The sequence below is a fragment of the Acanthochromis polyacanthus genome, chromosome 5, assembly GCF_021347895.1.
Source record: "Acanthochromis polyacanthus isolate Apoly-LR-REF ecotype Palm Island chromosome 5, KAUST_Apoly_ChrSc, whole genome shotgun sequence".
NCBI lineage: Eukaryota > Metazoa > Chordata > Actinopteri > Pomacentridae > Acanthochromis > Acanthochromis polyacanthus.
The window spans coordinates 2,162,910-2,178,172 of record NC_067117.1 but is presented as its reverse complement, the minus strand read 5'-3'; the positions used below and the strand labels follow the sequence as shown (position 1 = coordinate 2,178,172).

The 15,263-nt window shown below is 39.9% G+C and overlaps 1 long non-coding RNA gene across 1 annotated transcript; it reads left to right on the top strand.

Annotated features, from left to right (window-relative positions):
• The first annotated feature begins 8,820 nt into the window (after positions 1–8,820).
• Positions 8,821–10,351, top strand: LOC127534121 (uncharacterized). The gene is made up of 5 exons (XR_007942086.1): positions 8,821–8,858; positions 9,026–9,093; positions 9,465–9,566; positions 9,700–9,835; positions 10,210–10,351. It is a non-coding gene; the product is annotated as an uncharacterized LOC127534121 (long non-coding RNA).
• The last annotated feature ends 4,912 nt before the right edge of the window (positions 10,352–15,263 follow it).

The window sequence follows — 15,263 nt, the reverse complement described above, 5'->3', positions numbered from 1 at the left end:
ACGTTATTCTTATTACGCCGTTTCCCTGTTTCCTCTGATCCGTCCATTGGAGACGATGATTTAAGGCTTCTTTAGCATCTTTGAAGATTCCTCCAGGATGGAGCCGTCCAGACGCTCAGATAAAGGAAGAAGTTTCTGTTCATCTGCATCACAGGCGAGATAAAAAACAGCCGGTCGATTCGATGCCGCCAGGAAACGCATTTTAGGTCCGAAAAATCACGAAAAAGATCAGCGCTTGTTTTCACTCTCTCCTGACCTTACAGGTTAAGTCATTTTGATGATTTTTATGTCTCGTTTTTGTGGTTTTATGTCTTATTTTGGTGATTTTGTGTCTCGTTTTTGTGGTTTTGACTCTTATTTTGGTGATTTTGTGTCTCGTTTTTGTGGTTTTGTGTCTTATTTTGGTGATTTTACCTTTTTCAAACCATCTGGTGAGAATTCATTTTCACTACAGATGGAAAAATAACTTCTGTCCCTCTTATTATTAATGGAAGATCTCAGTGTTGGCTGGAAGTCTGAAGAGTTTTCTGCTTTTAAATAGGAAACTCCATTTATAATCCATGGATTCCATAGATCCACGTATTAATAAAGGATGTTTAATCCATGTATTAATAAAGTGGTTTCATATTTATAACCAAAATGGAAAACAGAATGCCATGGGGATTTGGGGTTCCCATTGGAAACCACTGAGAAAAGACACTGACAGCAAAATATTGTGTTAGAAGGAAATCAAACATGTCAGTACTGTAAAAAATTTTTTTTAGCATTTTCAGAAGTTTTCCAATGTAATGGCATGTTTCAGATAAATACTTAGAAGACTGATGATTATTTCCTTATTTGAGTTTTTAGTTATGATTAATTGTATAAATTTTGGAGATTTCTTCAAAAATAACAACTGCAAACTGCAACCAGTTGGTGGACAATCAGTGTTCTGGTGTCCAATTCATCGCAAACCGTCATAATAAGAGAAACGATGCTCATTTATTCCCATTCTGTGTTTATAATTAGTGGAAACAATCAGTTAAATGCAGAAAAGCTTTAAAAACAACCACTCAGCTCTGGTAATTAGAAGACAGTTATGTGATAATTACTTCTCAGGATCTGCCATCCGGTGTTTTAGAGCCTCGGAGTTCATGATTCTGTGAAAAAACAAGTAGATCTAAGTCCAGGATGAGTTGCATTCATTTCAGATGAAGTTTTCTTTTCTGCCCGTCGTCTATGAGCCTCCCAGTCAGCTGGTCTCTCCACGGCATCGACCTCGTCTAGGAAACGTCCGATGATCAAACATGCCTGATATTTTCACAGAAGGATCCGTCTTGTAGAGGTGTTATTTACTACTCCTCACATCGCTGTGATGATAAGGCAGAAATTGCTGTGGGGAATTGCTGGATGACGTCTTTTCGGCCTCTTCATCCTCAGAGACCCCATTTACACTTGTCGCTTCAAGTGGCTCGTATCGGGAAGGAATCCAGAGGAGATTTGATCACGAACCTGAATGCAATCCATTTTCCCCAGCGACGTTTCAAATGGAGGAGCTTCAGCTGAACCCGTTTTGGTGATGCCAGAACATCATTGGTTTAATTACAAGAATAGACAGCGAGCCGTCGACCTCCCGCATGTCGTCCATACCGATCAATACTCCCTTATGGAGGCTTCAAGGGGCGAATTGATCAGGAATCAGATAAACACCGCGACAGCTCCCTTTTGTGTGATCATATGTCCTGAAATTGCTGTCGCCACTTTCCTCTCTGTGTGAAGCATCAGAGGGAATGACGGCTGATTTTAGTGTAACTTTGAACAGCCGTTATTACCGAGAAGAAACCCTGTTAGAGGCCATTCCCTTTCACTGTTTACTGACACGGTTGCACTATAGGAAGTAAAGATTTTATGCGTCTTATACATCGACCAAAACTTCTTTTCAACACAGTCTGTCTAGAAAATATGTTCATGTTTTATGTAATTACTTCCCTCTGTGGCGGCAACATGTTGGAAACTCCACTGGATTTAGTTCAAAACCCAACTTTAAGACCTGCTGCACTACTTTCAGGCAGTTTGCAAATGATGCCATTCTACCTTTTTAGAAATGATTGTCACTGTCAAATTGCAGATGGATTCATGAAATCTACAGTCGTCTGGCAGATCCATGAATGTCATTTCATTTTGAATGAAAGTGCCAAAAGTAGCGTAAGAAGAAAATCTCATATTTCAAACAGGCCAGTGCATGTTCTAGTCTTGGTATTAACTTGGTCTCAACTCCTTAAAGTCTCTGATTTTGGTCTAAACTCTCTCTACTCCTCAAAGTGTTAATTTGTCCCACTCTGGTCTTGGTCTTGATCTGGTCTCATCAGCCCAAAATCTTGGTCTCATCTCCGTAGATTATGGTCTTGGTTTTGACTTTGGCTGAACTGCTCAAAGTCTTCTTATCTCCGTAGACTGTGATCTTTGTTTTGACTAGGTCTCGGCCCCACAATGTCTTAGTTTTGTCTTCGTCTAAATTACTTTACTCTTGGTGTGAACTTGGTCTCATTTCCTAAAACTCTTCATCTTCACTTGGCTTTAACTCTTCAAAGTCTTAGTCTTGCTGGGGTACCTGGTCTTGATCTTGTCTTGGTCTGAATTGCTTTACTTTTGGTCTAGAATTGGTCCTAACTCCTCAAAACCTTGTTCTCCTTATGGTAGACTCTGATACAGATTTTGATTTGCTATCAACTACTCAGAGTCTTGGTCTTTGCTTGGTAATCTCCAGTCCTGATCTTGACTTGGTGTCCATTGCTCAAATTCTTGGTCTTCACATTGCTCAAATTCTTGGTCTTCACATTGACTCTGTCTCAGCCTTCCAAAGTTTTTGTCTTTTCTCAGTACTCTCTTTTCTTAGTCTTGGCTTGATCTCAACCACTCAAGGTCCTGGTCTTATCTTAGTACTCTCTGACTTTGGTCATGACTTTGTCTTATCTGTCCTAAGTCTTGGTCTTATGTCGATAGACTTTGACCTTGGTCTTGACTTAGTCTCAGTGGCTTTACTCTTGGTATTGACTTGGTCCCAACTCCTCAGAGTCTTGGTCAAGACCAGACTTTGGCCTTGACCTGGTCTCAATTCCTCAAGTCTTGGTCTTTGCTCGTTCTTAACTCCTCAGAGTTTTCGTATTGTCTCAGTGCTCTCTAATGTTGGTCATGACTTGATCTCTACTCCTCAAAGTCTTGCTCTTTTCTTTGTCATCTCTGTTCAGTTTTCACTCTGATTTTGACATTCTGGTCTTGGTATTGACTTGATCTTAACCCCTCAGAGTTTTGGTCCTGACTTGGCCTCAGTTTAGGTGGACTGCACCAGTAGGCGTTCACCAACAATGGTCACAAGTTTCATACTGGGTGACTACTTAAATCAGAGATATTAATGTTTCATGTAGATGCTGATTAAATTTGAGTCACAAAACAGACAAACCACTTAGAATGGCTGCCACATCACTTCATGGTACCTTTAGCCACTATTTATTTATCTCAGGTGTGAGTAACAGCTTTATCCAAACCGCTGCACCAACATTTCCTCTTCCAGAAATGAGTCCGGTAATCTCTGCTGTCAGCGAGCTTCATTTTTTTCCGTGACATCAGTTCCATGTTGGAGTCTTCGGCCTCGGTCACCTGCAGAGGCAGATATAGAAAAGGGGGTAATTGAGGGCAGACGCACCTTACCGGCCCGAACACTCATCCTCCAGACCCTCACTGCTTTCCACACATATTATTAATGCAAAGTGGGTTTTAGATCACCATTACTCCTGTGTGATTTACTCTGGTATAAAAAGTGGGGCATAGTAGCGTTGTAAATTCCTCGTAGGTCCTTCAGCACGTGTCTCAGTGTTGCACCAGGGTAATGATCCGGAATAAATTATCGCTTTAAAAATAGAATCATATCTGAGGTGATATACGGTGTTTGGCCACTGGGTCGGCGGTTAAAGAGGCCACGCTGTGACTGAAGGTCATGAGTTTATATGCTGTGAGAGGCGCTGTGTGGAATGGAAATGTTGATATTACATCTAAAAACACCTCATAGCAACGGGGGTTTGCTGCTTTCACCTGCTATCGAAAGGTGCAAATGACTGAAATATGAAAAGCAGCAGTTTTCTGGATCTCTAGCAACAGCATTAAGAATAGAACAGATCTGTGGTTATTAATTTCCAAGCAGGCAGGAACCTCAGACTCCTAGGAACCAAAAAGCTCCAGATTCTGGGTGTAGAGATTGAGATTAATCACAAAATTCCTGCAAATTTGCATCACTGAAGTCGATTATTAACAATAATGTGAGCTCCATTCACCATTTCAGGCTCATTTTCTGTCTTGCTTGACAATGAAGGATGAATATTTCGACTGTCAGTATTATTCTTACAGTAGCTTTATGTTGTCAGGAAAGACTAATTTTTAGCTGAGACAGACTGACCAATTTATTAATCTCTGAGGAGACAAAGGAAAAATAACTCTACCTCATACAGTGTTTGACTGGAAAAAAATGCAAAAAATACAAAAAAATAAGAGAAAACAAATTGACTGGAGGATGTGCTACAGGCTGCCATTAGTGTGACACCAGTGGAAAGTGGTTTACTGTCATAGAAAACAAGGAGACTGACAAATGTTCACATTAGAGAAGCTGCAAATAGTGATTTTTTTTTTAACCTTTTGCACCCTTTGAATGCAAAGAGACTAAATTCTCCCCAGTGTCTCCGATCGATTCAGCCTCAAGTTGTTCACTTGGACTTAAACTTCTAAATTAAAACCAAAAAAAATGTTGTCTTAAGGGGTTAAACAGTTAATAATCAAAACTGTTGCTAATTGATTTCGTGTTGACTGACTAATCAGCTAATCCATTAATCGTTTCAGCCTTAAAGTGCTGCTTGGTTCCAGGGTACCGGGGGAAATAATAATTGTGAGGTTCAACTGAAACCACGGCACTAAATTAAGGCCACAAACGGCAATTAATCTAGATTTCTTCATCCCTGGACTCTTCCCAGATGTTGCACAAAGAAGTCAGATATCAGATTTTGTGTCCAGCCAACAGTTATGGCTAAATCCAATTATCTCTGCAACATAGGGCTGACTTTGTGCTGCCACTAGGTGGTGCTATCACTGGGATGAAATTGACAATATAGAGTTCGTGTTGAAACGTGGAAATCAGCCATTTACTGACACACTTTTGGTAAAGAAACATCTGGAAGAACCAAAAATAAATCTGGTTGACTTCTACTGAAGCATCACTAAGACCTTGGACGACTGAGAAACTACCTAGACGTACCAATTTTAATGCAAATTCTCATGAGTTTCAAGCATCTTTTGTCTCTCAAAAACCAATAATACTGTTTCTTCAGACCTCAATTAAGGAGAAAGAGATGTTCTACTCATAACAAATAAGGAGGGGTACTGCACCACTTACCAGGAACTTAGAGTGCAGTCTTGCGTTCTTTCCCCAGGTAGTTTCATCACCGTCAACACCTTGATTTTTGTCATTCTTGGGATTTTAACTAGCCATGTGAGAACAAATACCAGGAACCAGTTACTTTTGGTAAAGAAACATCTGGAAGAAACAAAAATAAATCTGGTTGACTTCTACTGAAGCATCATCGTGACCTTGGATGGCTGAGAAATTACCTAGATGTACCAATTTTAATGCAAATTCCTGGGAGTTTTAAGCATCTTTGGTCTCTCAAAAACCAATAATACTAGTTCCTCAGACCTGAATTAAGGAGAAAGAGATGATCTACTCATAACAAATAAATAGGGGTACTGCGCCACTTACCAGGAACTTAGAGTGCAGTCTTGAGTTCTTTCCCCAGGTAGTTTCACCACCGTCAACACCTAAAATCACATGATCATCTGGTCCTTAACTAGCCATGTGAGAATAAATACCTTGAACCAGTTAACAGAATCTAAAGAAGACTTTTGTTTAAGAAACGTCTTGAAGAACATCTTGAAGTCTTGTCTTCATTGTCAACACCTTGATTTTTGTGATTCTTGGGTCTTTATCTAGCCATGTGAGAATAAATACCAGGAACCAGTTACACCTTGAAGAACCAAAAATAAAGCCGGTAGACTTCTACTGAAGCATCACCATGACTTTGGATGACTGAGAAACTACCTAGACGTACCATGCTTTATTGCAGATGCAAATCCTTGTGAATTTTGAAGCATCTTTAGCCCCTTTAAAGTGTGATTAATTTCAGATGAGAACAATAAGAGTTTATGCTCAGACCCAAGTTAATAAAAAAATGACTTTAAAGACTCATTGCTAAAGCTTGCAGCAAACCAGCTAAATGTGTTACGGCAGCATATCAGAAAACCCTCTTAACATGCGAGATAATTGGACGTTTCAGTGTTTTCCTCAGCTACATTCAAAGCTGTAAAACCAGGTGCCTACAGATGCTCCTCGCTGAGAGCAGAGTCTTATTTACATTGCAGCGTTTCATGCACACTGAGCATTATGAGATTACGTAACGAGGCCGATTAGCGTCTTAAAAAGGCAGCAGCCGGTGCACCGGAGACGCATCAGGAGCAGGTTGGGGTCTGATCGGTTAAATTACCCCAAGAGCTGGTCTGAAATAGAGAGTAATGTGTTAGTCCGGCCTCACGTGACGCGGTGCAGCTGTTTCAGACGAGTAAAACTAACATAATCAGACACACAATTAGTGTTTGAATGCAACCGAGAAATGTAGTTTGGAAGCAGAAATCTGAATTAATAAAGAAGCAACACAAGCAGGTGGTGATTTTACATGTTCACCGTTTTAATTTCTCCTTAAAACTGTGAAATTCTCTCAAATGAGCCAGAAAATCATCAAAACGAAACACAAAATCATCAAAACGGGACACAAAATCATCAAAACGGGACACAAAATCACAAAATGAGACACAAAATCACAAAAATGAGACACAAAATCATAAGAACAAGACACAAAATCATCAAAATGAAACACAGAATCATCAAAACGGGACACAAAATCACAAAATGAGACACAATCATCAAAACGAAACACAAAATCATCAAAACGGGACACAAAATCACAAAATGAGACACAAAATCACAAAATGAGACACAAAATCATCAAAACGAGACAAAGATCACAAAAACGAGACAAAATCTTCAAAATGAGGCACAAAATCACAAAAACAAGACACAAAATTGCAAAAACAAGACAAAATCGCGAACAACTCACCAAAATGAGACACAATCACAATAAAGAGACAAAATCATCAAAACGAAACATAAAATCACAAAAAAGATACAAAATCACAAAAATGAGACACAAAATGGAAAAAAAATGAAACAAAAATGAGACAAAATTGGAAAAACAAGACAAAGTTGTCAAAACAAAGCACAAAATACAATCTAGCTGCACGCATCATCTGGTTAAACATCGTACCAGGGTTCAATCTGACCGCTGTGGATGCAGTTTTTAAACATGATTTAAGTCCTCAAACCTTCAACCACCAGCAGTAACAATCCAAATCACAAGGCGGATCCTTTTACTGCGGCTGAAGCGTGTCTTTAAAACATTTTAATGCTTCTACAAATGTTCTTTCAGCTCATTTCTGGCATTTTTTTCTCTCTTCCTCCGGTGGCAGCTCGTCACTGAGTTCATTCATCTGTCCTTCATTAAAGCTGCAGTTACCATGGCAGCCCTTCTTTCATCAAACGCTACAGTAGAACGGCATGTCGACGGCCTCCACACGTCATCACACAGCAAGTGTAAGTTCATTATTCAGCATTTAACACGATGAGAACATCCCTGAGGAACGTCTGTTAAACGTCAACTCACTGCAGATAGTTCTCTCAATAATTATGAGAATTTGAGTCGAACAGTCGAGGAAAACGCAAAACAAATGGAAAGATACTGAAAATTTAGGCCTGAATGTAGAAACTCAAAGCAACAGAAGTGGATCCACCTGTGATCTCTGAAACCTACGGACTGTCTATGTCTGTATCATGGCTCCACATGGAAAATAACTGAACAGAGGAAATGAAAAATCTGACTCTGAGACTTAACAAAGAGGGAAAAAGATCCAGAAGATCAACTAAAAACCAGTGAAGCACAGAGTCAGGAGGTCGAGAAGGAGTCATAGTTCCACTAATCAGGAAATCTAGAAGGAGTCATAGTTCCACTAATCAGGAGGTCTAGAAGGAGTCATAGTAGCACTGATCAGGAGGTCTAGAAGGAGTCATAGTAGCACTAATCAGGAGGTCTAGAAGGACTCATAGCTCCACTGATCAGGAGGTCTGGAAGGAGTCATAGTAGCACTAATCAGGAGGTCTAGAAGGAGTCATAGTAGTACTAATCTGGAGGTCTAGAAGGAGTCATAGTAGCACTGATCAGGAGGTCTAGAAGGAGTCATAGTAGCACTAATCAGGAGGTCTAGAAGGAGTCATAGTAGCACTAATCAGGAGGTCTAGAAGGAGTCATAGTAGCACTAATCAGGAGGTCTAGAAGGAGTCATAGTAGCACTAATCAGGAGGTCAAGGAGGAGTCATAGTTCCACTCATCAGGAGGTCTAGGAGGAGTCATAGTAGCACTAATCAGGAGGTCTAGAAGGAGTCATAGTAGCACTAATCTGGAGGTCTAGGAGGAGTCATAGTAGCACTAATCAGGAGGTCTAGAAGGAGTCATAGTAGCACTAATCTGGAGGTCTAGGAGGAGTCATAGTAGCACTAATCAGGAGGTCTAGGAGGAGTCATAGTAGCACTAATCAGGAGGTCTAGGAGGAGTCATAGTTCTACTAATCAGGAGGTCAAGGATTCATAGTACCACTAATCAGGAGGTCTAGAAGGAGTCATAGTAGCACTAATCTGGAGGTCTAGAAGGAGTCATAGTTCCACTGATCAGGAGGTCTAGAAGGAGTCATAGTTCCACTAATCAGGAGGTCTAGGAGGAGTCATAGTAGCACTAATCAGGAGGTCTAGGAGGAGTCATAGTAGCACTAATCAGGAGGTCTAGAAGGAGTCATAGTACCACTAATCAGGAGGTCAAGGATTCATAGTACCACTAATCAGGAGGTCTAGGAGGAGTCATAGTTCCACTGATCAGGAGGTCTAGAAGGAGTCATAGTTCCACTAATCAGGAGGTCTAGGAGGAGTCATAGTAGCACTAATCAGGAGGTCTAGAAGGAGTCATAGTTCCACTCATCAGGAGGTCTAGGAGGAGTCATAGTAGCACTAATCAGGAGGTCTAGAAGGAGTCATAGTAGCACTAATCTGGAGGTCTAGGAGGAGTCATAGTAGCACTAATCAGGAGGTCTAGAAGGAGTCATAGTAGCACTAATCTGGAGGTCTAGGAGGAGTCATAGTAGCACTAATCAGGAGGTCTAGGAGGAGTCATAGTAGCACTAATCAGGAGGTCTAGGAGGAGTCATAGTTCTACTAATCAGGAGGTCAAGGATTCATAGTACCACTAATCAGGAGGTCTAGAAGGAGTCATAGTAGCACTAATCTGGAGGTCTAGAAGGAGTCATAGTTCCACTGATCAGGAGGTCTAGAAGGAGTCATAGTTCCACTAATCAGGAGGTCTAGGAGGAGTCATAGTAGCACTAATCAGGAGGTCTAGGAGGAGTCATAGTAGCACTAATCAGGAGGTCTAGAAGGAGTCATAGTACCACTAATCAGGAGGTCAAGGATTCATAGTACCACTAATCAGGAGGTCTAGGAGGAGTCATAGTTCCACTGATCAGGAGGTCTAGAAGGAGTCATAGTTCCACTAATCAGGAGGTCTAGGAGGAGTCATAGTAGCACTAATCAGGAGGTCTAGAAGGAGTCATAGTTCCACTAATCAGGAGGTCTAGAAGGAGTCATAGTAGCACTAATCAGGAGGTATAGAAGGAGTCATAGTTCCACTAATCAGGAGGTCTAGAAGGAGTCATAGTAGCACTAATCAGGAGGTATAGGAGGAGTCATAGTAGCACTAATCAGGAGGTATAGAAGGAGTCATAGTTCCACTAATCAGGAGGTCTAGAAGGAGTCATAGTAGCACTAATCAGGAGGTATAGAAGGAGTCATAGTTCCACTAATCAGGAGGTCTAGAAGGAGTCATAGTAGCACTAATCAGGAGGTCTAGAAGGAGTCATAGTAGCACTAATCAGGAGGTATAGAAGGAGTCATAGTTCCACTAATCAGGAGGTCTAGAAGGAGTCATAGTAGCACTAATCAGGAGGTATAGGAGGAGTCATAGTAGCACTAATCAGGAGGTCTAGAAGGAGTCATAGTTCCACTAATCAGGAGGTCTAGAAGGAGTCATAGTAGCACTAATCAGGAGGTATAGAAGGAGTCATAGTTCCACTAATCAGGAGGTCTAGAAGGAGTCATAGTAGCACTAATCACGAGGTCTAGAAGGAGTCATAGTAGCACTAATCAGGAGGTATAGAAGGAGTCATAGTTCCACTAATCAGGAGGTCTAGAAGGAGTCATAGTAGCACTAATCAGGAGGTCTAGAAGGAGTCATAGCTCCACTGATCAGGAGGTCTAGGAGGAGTCATAGCAGCACTAATCAGGAGGTCTAGAAGGAGTCATAGTACCGCTAATCAGGAGGTCTAGGTCTAGGAGGAGTCATAGTAGCACTAATCAGGAGGTGTAGAAGGAGTCATAGTAGCACTAATCAGGAGGTCTAGAAGGAGTCATAGTAGCACTAATCAGGAGGTCTAGGAGGAGTCATAGTAGCACTAATCAGGAGGTGTAGAAGGAGTCACAGTAGCACTAATCAGGAGGTCTAGAAGGAGTCATAGTAGCACTAATCAGGAGGTCTAGGAGGAGTCATAGTAGCACTAATCAGGAGGTCTAGAAGGAGTCATAGTAGCACTAATCAGGAGGTCTAGAAGGAGTCATAGTAGCACTAATCAGGAGGTCTAGGAGGAGTCATAGTAGCACTAATCAGGAGGTCTAGAAGGAGTCATAGTAGCACTAATCAGGGCTGCAAGTGTAGAAGGAGACACAAAAATGAGATGCCAAATCACAAAGTGAGACTCAAAATCACAGAAAGACACAAAATCCCAAAAGTGATACATAAAATCACAAAAACAAGACACAGAATCATCAAATCAGGCACAAAAATGACACACAAAATCACAACAAAAGACAGTCACCAAAATGAGACACAAAATCATGCAAATATTACAAAAAATCATCAAAACAAGACACAACACTGCAAAAACGAGATACAAAATCACAAAAATGAGACAAAATCACAAAAAAGACACAAAACCACAAAAGTGAGACGCAAACTATCATCTGTAAAAGTGTTGAAATTCGTGTCCGAACCCTGAATCTGGTTTCCAGTTTTCCCGTAAAGACGACCAGCGGCTCCAAACACCAGATTTACTGCAGATTACTTTTACTTCTCTGGTCTAAATAATGAGATTAATCAGAAAGTTGACAGAAATATGCACCACAGAAGAAGAACATCAACTGAAAATAAAACCTCTAAAGGTGCCCTCTGTCAACATGGAGTTCCAGAAGTTTTTAGATTATTTGAGTCAAAGTCAAATATTCATCATTATTTTTATTATTAATTAACTGTTTGTGGCTTAAAATATCAGAAAACATTAAAATCAACTGAACAGGCTAAAAATGCACTTTCAGTTTGATTAATAGTGAAAAAACAAACATCGAAATTGATAAATCCGTCGAATCTCCACTCCGGAGATGTCTACTTCCACAGAGTTTTGGCGTTTCTGGCTCCCCACAGGAAGTGACATCGTTAAGATTCTCTGCACGCGCTCAGTTAGGGCTTCTGATTGTGGACACGTTTCATTTCACGTCGTCTGAGCGGACGGCTTGCTGTGGGAACGTCTGAATGTGTGTTTGTGTGTTTCTCAGCGACACAGCTCCCCCTACAGGTGGCAGCAGGAACCACTAACAGCTCAGATAAGAAATGATGAGAGGATTGGAGCTCTGGCCTTCAGAGATTTGGAGGAATTTCAGAATCAGCAGTGAGATACTCAGACTGCAGGAGCTGTGCAGGCAGGAAACGAGTTAGAAAGTTTATTATCAGCATGGCAACGCTGGTTTTATTCCTCTGTGGAGTCACTGAGAAACTGTGTTTATTAAGGATTTGATTATTTTATTAAAGATTTGAAACTGATATTTTACATATTAGAAAAAATAGTAGTAATTAACATGTTGATTTTAAAAAACATCACAAAACAAAAATACAGGACAAAACTGTAAATAATGTTGAAAAAATGAGACCCAAATTCACATAAACAAGACCCAAAATCACAAAATTAAAAAAAACAAGGCATAAAATCATTAAAATGAGACCCAAAGCTGCCTAAAGAAGACACAAAATCACAAAAATGAGACAAAATCACAAAAAATGTGACACAAGATCACAAATAAGACACAAAATCACAAAAAAAACGTGACACAAAACGTCAAAAATGAGACACAAAATCATCAAAATGAGACACAAATCCACAAAAACCAGTCACAAAATTTAAAAAAGGCACAAAACCACAAAAACGAGACACAAGACTACAAATAAGACACAAAACCACAAAAATGAGACAAAATCACAAAAAACGTGACACAGAACATCAAAATTGAGACACAAAATCATCAAAACAAAACACGAAACTACAAAAACGAGACAATCTCAAAAACAAGACACAAATGCATCAAATCGGACACAAAATCACCAAAATGAGACACAAAATCACAAAAAGGAGACACAATGTGTGACAGTAAAATTCCGCTGTTTATTTAAATGTTTTTAACCTGAAGAAAGAAGCTGTTCAGTGTTTCACCGAGCGCCTAAACCCGACTAAACTCACATTTGTTGTGTTTTTAGATCGGTTATTTTCTCCTTTCATGCTGTCAGAGTCTCAGATTTAAAGGAAACATCAAACCTGCTGCCATCTTGTCACATTTAAACTCTTTGTCAGAACTATTTGGATCGTGTTTGAACACTCCGGGATTCTTTGGTGTCATTTTTGAAGCTCCACCGTTTGTCTATAAACCTTTAAAATCTTTGAGCGTCGCTGCTTTTGACGTGTGGTTGAAGTTCTTAAAGGTGTTTCCCCAAACTTCGCTCAAGTAGTTGTGGTTCCTAAAGTCGACCCAACTGCAAGTGAAACCAAAAACTCAAGAAAACAACATAAATGTGCGTCGTCTGGTCAAAAAGTTCATCAAATATAATATCAAGGGTTCCAGTGTTGCAGGAGCACTGGGAGCAGAGCGACACTGTGCGACGACATTAATTTGAAGTCATTAGCGGCTAAATTTACAATGATTAATGGAGTTTGACAGCTTTTAACAGGAAGAATCTTGAATATTTGTTGTGTCGTTTATTGGTGTGGTGGCTAAATTTCACCTTGTGTGCAGTGATGGTAAAATGGTAGTTTTTGACCATCTGGGAACAAGAACGAGCTAAAAATGCTAATATGTGTTATTTTGGAGAGTTTATTCTGAACGACTTGTTGATGTTCCACCATAGTTTAGGAAAACCGGCACTTTTTGGAGATGGAATTTGACATGTTTGCAGAACTGGACTTCCAGCAAACATTCCAAGTGTTACAGGAGCACCGGGAGCAGAGCATCACTGCGCCACAACACTAGCTTTCAGTGAAGAGTGGATACATTTAAATCACTTTTGGATTTTTATAGATGCAGTCTTGAAGCTTTTTGACTGCAACTTGTAAGCATAAAAGTAATGACCCCAGATGGTTCATGAACTTTGTGTCCTGGGTGAAAGTCTTGATTTTTAACATTAAGTTTATAATCAGAAAAAAACGGGTGCATATCTGTTGTCGTTTAGACCTCTGCCATATATCTCTAAGATGCTTCTATCTTTGACAAAAAGGCAGCTTGTGATCCACTCCTGTCACCATAGTTTAAGAGATTCAGTGTTGATTGCAGATTTATTTTAACATGTCTACATAACAGGACTTCCAGTGTTGCAGGAGCACTGGGAGCAGAGCATCACTGCACGACGACACGAACTTTGAAGTCATTAGCGGCTAAATGTACAATGATTAATTGATTTTTCCAGCTTTTAACAGGAAGAAACCTGACTACTTGTGTTGGTGTGTGAATCTGAGATGGTAAAATGTTGATTTCTGACCATCTGGGAGCAAGAACGAGCTAAAAACGCTAATTAGTTTTGTTCTGTAGAGTTTATTTTTGACGCCTTGCTGACATTCCACCACAGTTTAAGCATCGAGGAACAAAAACAAACATGGACTCTTTAACCACCAGCTTTCGTTCTGTTGCTTTGCCTCACTAACGCCTCAGAAACAGCCGCGGACGTTTGAGTTTTAGTGTTTCTAAGCAGCCAGAATCTGCACTGACTCGCCGCTGAATAAGCCGAGACACACCGAGGAGCTTCGTTCATCCTGTGGTTTGTGTTGGAGTGTCTGAGTGGCTCTCATGCTAATCTGTTGTGTTTTTATTGATTCTTCAGCTCTTATTTTCAGCCTGGAAGCAGTTGGTGAACTCAGAGTATAAACAGAGTTCTGGAGCTGGTTTTTGTGTGCAGAAAATCCTCCTTTAACTCGTTGAATGATAAAAGCTCGTTAAAGTTCTCGTTAACGACGTTTCAGTCAGTCGAGATCAGGAAGCGTCGGCAGGAAGTCCAGAGTGAAACCAGGATCTAGTTCTTTGCTCACTGCCTCATCTTTTCCTCGTCAGTCTGGATTTTTTTTTAGTTTTTGTGGTGATTTTGTGTGTTTTTCTTGTAATTTACCATCTTTATTGATGACTTTCAGTCCCACTGTAATGACTTTGCATCTTTTTTTGGTGATTTTGTGACTTTTTGTGGTTATTTTACCTCTTTTTTTTTGTTGTGATTATTTTGACTTTACATGTTTTTGTGGAGATTTTTTTGTCTTTTTGTAGAAATTTTGTGACTTTTTGTTATCATTTTGCCTCTTTGTTGTGATTTTGCATCTTGTGGTAATTTTGTGTGCTTTTCTGGTGATTTATCTTTTTTTTGAGTCTCACTTTAATGATTTTTGCATCATTTTGTAACTTCTTGTTCTAATTTCATCTCTTTTTGGTAATATTGTGTATTTTTTAGATAATTTTGAGACTTTTGGCATCATTTTACCTCTTTTTTTTTGTTGTGATTTTGCATCTTGTGGTAATTTTATGTGTTTTTCTTGTTAGTTACCATCTTTTTATGGATTTTCAGTCCTACTGTTTTGATTTTGTGTCTTCATGTGGGGATTTTGTGTATTTTTTGTGATGATTTTCTGACTTTTTGTTGTGATTTTGCATCTGTCATCCTGTTTCTAACTCCATAAAAACA